The sequence below is a fragment of the Dipodomys ordii genome, unplaced genomic scaffold (assembly GCF_000151885.1).
Source record: "Dipodomys ordii isolate 6190 unplaced genomic scaffold, Dord_2.0 Scaffold110, whole genome shotgun sequence".
NCBI lineage: Eukaryota > Metazoa > Chordata > Mammalia > Rodentia > Heteromyidae > Dipodomys > Dipodomys ordii.
This window is the reverse complement of record NW_012267326.1, coordinates 4,371,708-4,380,465: the sequence shown is the minus strand read 5'-3', so window position 1 is coordinate 4,380,465 and position 8,758 is coordinate 4,371,708.

The window sequence follows — 8,758 nt, the reverse complement described above, 5'->3', positions numbered from 1 at the left end:
ATTTGTTTGAAAACTGTATGCTTCAGGAACCTGCTCATTCTTTGCCTTAGTTTCAGTTGCTCAAGAGAACCCCAAAAGAAAAACCTATGGAGAATTAGAAAGGTAGATGTCTGGGCCAGAAAAGCAACAGGAGAGCAAACAGAAGTAATGCCCCAAGCCAGCCAGCAAGCAAGCATCTTACTTTCCATAGAGGACCAGAGAGGTCAATCGAAGACGGTTAAAACTGCTAGAATGTCAGCTGTGGTTTCTGATTGAAGCAGGCTGCACAACTCTGGAGACTTCTCACACTCATGCCAATAGCAGGCTGGACAGAGGAGAGGCCTGAAAGATGGGATTTTACCAACATAAGAGCTGGTCACTGGTGGCTCAGGCCTATACTCAGGAGGCTGAGGATCACAGTTCAAAGCCAGCCTGAGCAGGAGAGTCTTTGAGACTTTGATCTCCAATTAGTCACAGAAAAGATGGAAGTTGAGTTGTGGTTCAAGTAGTAGACTGCCCGCCTAGAGAGAAACAACAACAACAACAACTAAGGGACAGTGTCTAGACCCTGACTAGTACTATCTCTAGTACTATCCTGCTTCCTTCCCATCCACCCTCCCAAAAAAAGCAAAGCTCAGCTCTCACAAAGGCCCCTTTATCATGGGTTTCTGGACTTCAGATAGTAGTCATGATGGTCCTGAATATGCAAATGGCAGAGGCTGTGTGACAATGAAGTTTTGGAAATAGAGAGACCGACCCAGGATTTTTGTCCAGCTTTTTTCGTAAAGCAAGTGTGTGTGTGTATGTGTGTGTGTGTGTGTGTGTGTGTGTGTGTGTGTGTGTGTTTGAGACAGGGTCTCATTATCAAAGTTTTCTTGTTAGTATGTGACAGAAAGAAGTGTTCAGGGATGGGATCTTATTAATGCGACCTTAGGAAGGCTTCAGGTAGGCTCTGATCAGAGGTTGTCAGCATTGTAATCTGGAGACAGGCTAACTGCAGGTGGAATGTCTTACATGACTAATGAGAGATAGGAATTGGGCTTTCCTTGGTTGGTTCTGATTTGGAGACTAGAATGAACCCATTGGTCAGGTTCTGCTTGTCTGGATGGATTTGTGCACAGTTGTGGTTTGGCTTTCCTTCCTGGGCTGGTTGCTACACGAAGTCAGAAGTCTATTTATCTATATCGTTTGGCCATCATTGATTTGCGTACTCCTTTCTCAAGAGTGAAACTTCCTCCAGAGAGCAAGTTTCATTGGCCTACACATTTTCATAGCATGAAACCTGTGAGTGCATTGCTAATGGCTGATCACAAAAAGAGTACCGGGAACCCATTCTCACTATGTCTCTGGATAAGATGGGGACTATTTTTTTTTGTGTCTTTTACTATGTAGCCCAGGCTGCCAAAAACTCTTAATCCTCCTGCCTCAGCCTCCTGAGTACTGAGATTACAAGAGCGTGCCACCTTGTCTGGCAAAGACTAGGTTTTGAATTTGCAAGAAGAGAGAATAAATCATTACCAGCAAGACAGTGGACAGAGCTAGATCCTTTCTCTCACAGGCAAGCACATTGCCATATTTGACTACAGGGTCATAGATTTAGCACAATGAAATAAATAACTGGGATGAAAACAAGGATAAGTCCAAGAGAATTGTTTTCAGGCTACCTTATTCTTGGATGATACTGAACCTGAACCTTTTTTTTTTTTAAACTTAATACAGTGAAGATTAGATTAAGTACTGGCTTCGGGAATGCCATTGTAGAGAGAATAACTCCTCGATAGAGGATTTGCTTATGTTTTCTAAATATTGGGATGTGTGGCTAAGGATGAAATTCTCCAAAAGCTCTTGAGTTTCTTTAAATAGAAGGATTGGGGTCCAACTTTGCAACTTTGGTGTCTGGAAAGAGCAAATGTGTTTGAATGGGTGATAACAACACTAAGATGCTGATAGAAACTTAACTAGTGATGTGCTGGTAGAAAGCACTATTGTATTTTGAGTAGTACTATAGTACTATAGTAGCAGTATATAGTAATACAGTAATGCTCTATTTGAACTGTACTTTATTTTGAATAGTACTACATTTTGAGTAGTGAGACCACCCTTACCTTATTTGATCTAATAACTTCTGACGATTTATATTGGGGAGCATGGCTAGATGTGAAGTGAGAAGTAAATAAAATGGGGAGTGGGGCCACTTTCAGCCTAGAAATGTAGGACTCAATCTTTCTTGTGTGTGTCTGCATACATGTATGTATATACGTAGGCATGTATGTATTATCTTTAGGTTTTACAAAGAGGTTTCAATTTGACATTATCAGCTAGTGAGTACAAAGCATTTGATTACTGTCACCCCTTTGATCCTTCTCCCCACCTCTCCAAACCCCACCCATTCCCTCAGTTTACCTAGTTAAGTTTTCACCTATGTTCATTGAATGTTATGGAAGGGTCATTCACTGACCCTCTCTCTCTCTCTCTCCACTTATTTGGAGAGAGTGGGGAGGCCCACTGGGATCTCACTTCCCTAACAACCACCTGTTCAAACTTCTAGCCTCAGGTCTTTGTAAGCAGTTTTGGGAGACAGGAAATAGATGTGGGAAATCGGTACAGAGGTAACTTTTTTAACATAACAAAATAATGCACCCTAGAAACAGACTGATATATAGAAGAATTTAGTGTATGGTAAAAAATTCAAATGTATAGGAAAAACATAATCGACATAATTATGAGTAAAAAAGCCAAATGTAAGCAAATAAACACCTCAGTATGACAATAAAAGAACCAACCAAACAAATGAAATGACATAACTCCAGAAGGTTGAAAGGAAAAGAATGGTAAATTTGACTGCCATTAAACACAAAACGTATCTATTTGAAGAGATATAATAAAGTTAACAAATATTGCTGGGCACTGGTGGCTCATGATTGTAATCCTAGCCACTCAAGAAGCTGAGGTCTGAGGATTGAAGCTCAAAGCCAGTCTGGGAAGGAAAGTCTGTGAGACTCTTTATCTCTAATAAACTATTCAGAAAAAACTGGAAGTGGCTCTGTGTCTCAAGTGGTAGAGTTCTACCCTTCAGCATAAAAGCTCAGGAACAGTGCCCGGGCCCTGAATTCAAGCCTCAGGACTTACCGCCCCCCACAAAAAAAAAAGTGAATCATAAGTAGTAAGAAAATATTAAGTTATGAAATAATAAAAGGATTAGAATGCAGAATAAAGACATTTACATCCATAAGAAAAAGGTAACACAAAGAAAAGTAGGAAAATAAAAGAACAGGCAATTCCTAGGGTTAAGAAATAAAACTACCCTGATAAATATGCTCTACTTCACTAGAAATCACAAAACCTGAAAAGTAGGGTTGGAGGAGGGAGAAGGAGAAGAAAGGATGGAAGATAGAAGGACTCTTGTCATTACCTTATTATTATTATTTGATTGGTTATTATCGATCCTTTAAATTTTCTGCCAGTGTTGTGAAGTTGGAAAGATATTGCTTCCTGTTTTGCAACTAAAGTACTATATTATTTTTTATATGTACTGCTATCTCTCAACTTGCTTGATTGGCGGCCGTTCTACTATTTGAATGCTCCCATTCTTTCTGCCGGTTATTTTGGATGTGGAGTATTGTAGCTGGGCTGCCTTCAAATTATGATTCTCCAGATCTCAGGCTCCTGAGTAACTGGGATTCCAGGTGTAATTGGAGACCGCCAGTATATACTACGTTAATAATTTGCATATCCTTTAGCTGGCAATTCCATTTCTGGGTATTTTTTTCTGAGCAATAAATTTGACTAATGTACAAAAAGAGATAAATTTTATAAGATTGTTTACTGTAGCATTGTTAATAATGATGAAAGCATCTTAGTACATTCATTAATTTGAGAATTGTTTACAGACTATCTCTATACCATGGCATACTATATAAGAGCAAAATAAATATGACAAATCTATAAGAACTAGTAAAAATAGTTCATTGTAAAAAATAAGCTTAATTCCATATTTTAGAAAATATGTTCAATACTAACATTCAAGGTCTATATTTCATTTATGTATGCATATAGTTACATATATATATGTATATATATATATATATATATATATATATATATGATCAATATATGGAGAAAGGTCCAGGGTAATATTTACTGGACATGTTATAGGAGTTGCCTCTGAAGAGGGAAGAGAAACTAGTGGAAGGGGTCTTTCCCTCTAAGTCAGACAAATTTTTTGAAATGAGACTGGATGCATGTGTTACTTGGGCATATTAATAATTTTAAGTATTTTATTACAGATAAAATATTAACATACCTTATTGGTGAATATTCATGCCTGATGTGATAAGGAGTCACCCCAAATTAGCTCAAATATTAGTTGTGTCACCTATTTATGTGCTTTTAAAATTCTCTTGAGATTGTTTTGACATTTGCACAATGGGGGAATTATCATCTGCCTCAGCGGATTGTTGAGAGAATTAAAGGAGATAAAAAATTTGCAAAGCACACCACACTGCACATTACAGATGTTTAATAATTGTTTTCTTTCTTTCTTGGCTCATTATTGTGCTGTTTTGGTCTCTTTCATGTTAACTGCATCTACGTGTTGGAAGCTGCAAATATTCTCTCTGCCCTCTCTCCTCTTTTCCCTCTGAAACTCCCATGTTTTGGTATGTTTTGGTATGGTGTCTCACAGGTGTCTGAGATGGTTCGTTTTTCTTCATTCCTTTTTCTTTATTTTTCAGACCAGGCAATATCAATTGACCTATCTTTATTTTAACTGTTGATTTCTTCTGCCACATCAAGTTTGCTCTTGAGAGTCTCTACTGAAAAGTTTGTTTCACTTATTGAACTTTACAATTTTAGTTGATTTGTTTATTTTAAAAATAGTTTTGTCTCTGTTCGCTAGTGAGACATCATTCGTATGCTTTTCTTTTTTTCCACATTTCTTTTTTTTTTCTATTGTGAAAATACCGTACAGAGGGGTTACAGTTACATGAGCAAGGTAATGAGTACATTTCTTATCAAGCACTGTTGCCGCCTCCTTTGTTTCCCCTTCCCTTCCCTTCCCTTCCCATCTTCCCTCCCCCTCACCCCAGATAGAATGGCTATAATCAAGAACTCTAATAACAACAGATGCTGGAGGGGTTGTGGACAGAAGGGAACCTCTTACTGCATTGTTGGTGGGAATGTAAACTTGTTCAACCACTTTGGAAAGTAGTATGGAGGTTCCTCAAAAGACTCCACATAGAGCTCCCCTATGACCCAGCAATCCCACTTTTGGGCATTTACCCCAATGATCACAAACAAGACCATACGAAAGCTACCAGCACAACTATGTTTATTGCAGCATTATTTACCATACCTAAGATATGGAACCAACCCAGATGCCCCTCAGTAGATGAATGGATCAAGAAAATGTGGTATATATACACAAGGGAATTCTATGCCTCCATCAGAAAGAATGATATTGACCCATTTGTTAGGAAATGTAAAGACTTGGAAAAAATTATATTAAGTGAAGTAAGCCAGGCCCAAAGAAACATGGGTCCCATGGTTTCCCTTATTTGCAATAACTAGTATATGTCTGAGACAAGCAGAAACGGTCAGATAAGTTAATGTTAGGTGAAATGATCTCCAAGATAAGTATTCAAATGGTTTTTCTTTCTTTCTATTGTTTCTACATATTTATAAGATGATTTCTTTGTTGCTTTTATGTCCCTCCCCCATGGTATAACCCCTGCTTTCACTATATTTGATGTTGGTATAATTTGTGGAGGAGAAAGGGAAAAACAAATCGTTTAAATAGGGATACAGGTGGACCCATTGCAACAATGAGATGTACAAGTCATTATGTTGTATGCTTTTCTTAATACATGGTTTCCTTCAGTTCTTTGGACATTTATTTTTTTAATGCTGGTATTGGAGTTTGAACTCAAGGCTCAGCTTTTTTTGTTTTTTAATTCATGGCTGGTATTTAATCACTTGAGCCTCCAGTTCCAGCTTTTTGCTGGTTCATTGGAGATAAGAATCTTGTAGTTGATGTGCCTAGAAATAGCTTTGAACCTCAATCATCAGATTTCGGATCTCAGTGTCCTGAGCAGCTATGATTATAGAAGTGAGCTACTGGCAGCAGACTGAAAATGTTTTAAAATTTCTTTTAAAGTTTTTGTCTAGTTAGTAGAATGTGTGAACTTCCTTAGTGACAGTTTCTACTGACCTGTTTTTCTACCCATCTCCTGTTTCCCTGTGTGCATTTCTTTTGTTGTTCTTGTTAAAACTGAGCATTTAAAATGTGTGGTGATGTTGGGAATTCAATTCCTCTTTTCTAGGATTTTCCATAGCTGCTCCAAATGGTAGAACACACAACAAGTGGACCAAGAAACTTAAAAGGAAAAGCAAAACCCATAAGCAACTTTGAATATTTCTAATATATTTTGGGAATCAAAAAAGCAACAGATTCTAGTTATATAATAATTGTTATTCCAATTATATCCTGATTCCATGATTATACTTACAGGGCAAATCTTACAAGTCCAAGTTTGTTTTCCTGGCTCATCTTGCAGATGCGAGCTGCATCTTGCTATCTGAGTATCTTCTCTGAATTTATTTGTCAAATTCTGTTCTAATGGCATATTCTGTACGATATTCAGGATTCAAAAATATTAACACATCTTGGAGAATACATGAGTTTCAGTAGAGTTTTATTTATTTATAGATAGTTTGAGGGTTTATTTATTTATAGATAGTTTGGAACCTTGGTATGTAGCCCAGGGTTTCCCTGACTTCATAATCCTCCTGTCTCTGCCTTCCAAGTGCTGGGATTACAGGTGCATGCCACCATGCTCTGTTTAGTTTCTGAGAGTTCTTTATGATGGCTGAACAATATACATTCTATGGATATGGTTTAATTTAGTCACCTCTCAACTTTATTTATATTATTTCATTTTCCCACTTTTAACACTAGTATTGAAAAAAATATCCCTTGTTACTCAAGAGGCTGAGATCTGAGGATCACCGTTCAAAGCCCAGCCTGGGCAGGAAAGTCCATGAGACTCTTATCTCTAATAAACCACTCAGAAAACAGGAAATGGCACAGTGGCTCAAGCGGTAGAGCACTAGCGTTGAGCTGAAGAGCTGAGGGTCGGCATTCAGGTTCAGAGTTCAAGCCCCATGACCAGCAAAAAAAAAATCCCTTGTACATGACTTTGTGCACATATATGATTATATCAACAGGGTAAATTCCTGAAAGTTCATTCATTTATTTTCAATTTAGTTTGAACTCTTCTTGAATACATAAAGCTCTGCACCAAAATGATTGTGTCTATAGGGTAAATTCCTGTAAGTTTATTATTAACTTATTTCATATTTAAATTCAACTCATAGTGCATACTCTTAAGACTCCTTAAAGTCTTTTTGTAACACTCTGTGTTACAAGCAATAAGTAAACTGTGAACAACAGGATTGTAAAATAAGTTCCTAATTTTATCTATAGTAATTTTCCCCTATTTAAAGTATTTTCCTTTTTGTGGTTTCAGGTACTCATGGTCAGTGAGTTGGGGTATAATATATTAATGGAAAATTCCACAAGCAAGCTAGTTATAAGTTTGAAATTGTGTGCTGTTTTGAGTAGCATGATGAAATCTTGCATGACTCTGTTCCGTTCTGCCCAGGACATGAATCATCCCTTTGTCTAGCACATCCACATGGTCTACTCTCTGATGTTTATCTAGTAGCTCTTTGGGTTCTAGGATCATCTGTCATAATTCTTCAGTGCTTGATTCCAAGTAACTAATATACTTCATAATGGTCTCTCCAGATGAGTCATAACATTGCCATTTAGTTATGGCTAATAAAGTTGTTAAACACTTCTTAAGTGAGGGCTGGGAAGATGGCTCAGTGGTAGAGTGCTTGCCTTGCATGCCTGAGGCCCTGGGTTTGATTCCCCAGCACCACATAAGCAAAAAGAAAAAAAGCCGGAAGTGGTGCTGTGGCTCAAGTGGTAGAGCTCTAGCCTTGAGCTGAAGAGCTGAGGGACAGCGCCCAGGCCCAGAGTTCAGGCCCCACGACTGGACCCAAAAAAAAAAAAAAACAAACACTTCCTAAGTGAAAAGCTGAAAGTTAATGGTAGGTATGTGTGCGTGCGTGTGTGTGTGTGTGTAGGAAAAGTCACTATATATATTATATATAATATATATTTATAGGATTTGGTACTATCTGGGGTTTTAGGTATCCAGTGGGATCTTGGAACATATTCCCTGCAAACAGGATATAACTTTTATATCCACTAGTATGCATGTGTGTATAGTAGTATGAAGATATTATTTGCAATATTTATGGAATTATTTGCTCCTATTTCAAATGAAATATCTTGCTATAAAGATAGCAAAACTTTGAGCACATTAAATACTTACTGTGTATTCAGCCAATTAAACAAGGTTCTGGTGGGTTCATGAACTCTTCTAGATCTATCTTCCATTTCTTCTACCTTGTTCTGGGGCTGGGAGGCTGACCCATATGTTCTGGGTTACAGGTTGGCAGAACAAACGCAGTACCTGGTGCTGAGTCACCACATCCACTAAAATATTTTCATGCTGTAGTTGCAGATTTAAGGAGCTCTGTCAAGACCATACTACAGTACACTGGCTCTTTTCACCCTCTGATGTGTTTTAATGGCTCCTTTATCCCATCGGGTTTGTCTCTTGGATCAAGCAAGATGTTGAAGGGAAGGAAGGCAAAAAGGAGTTTGGGGGCTTTGTTTGGATGGTTGTCTCCCTGTGTGGTTGTTTAA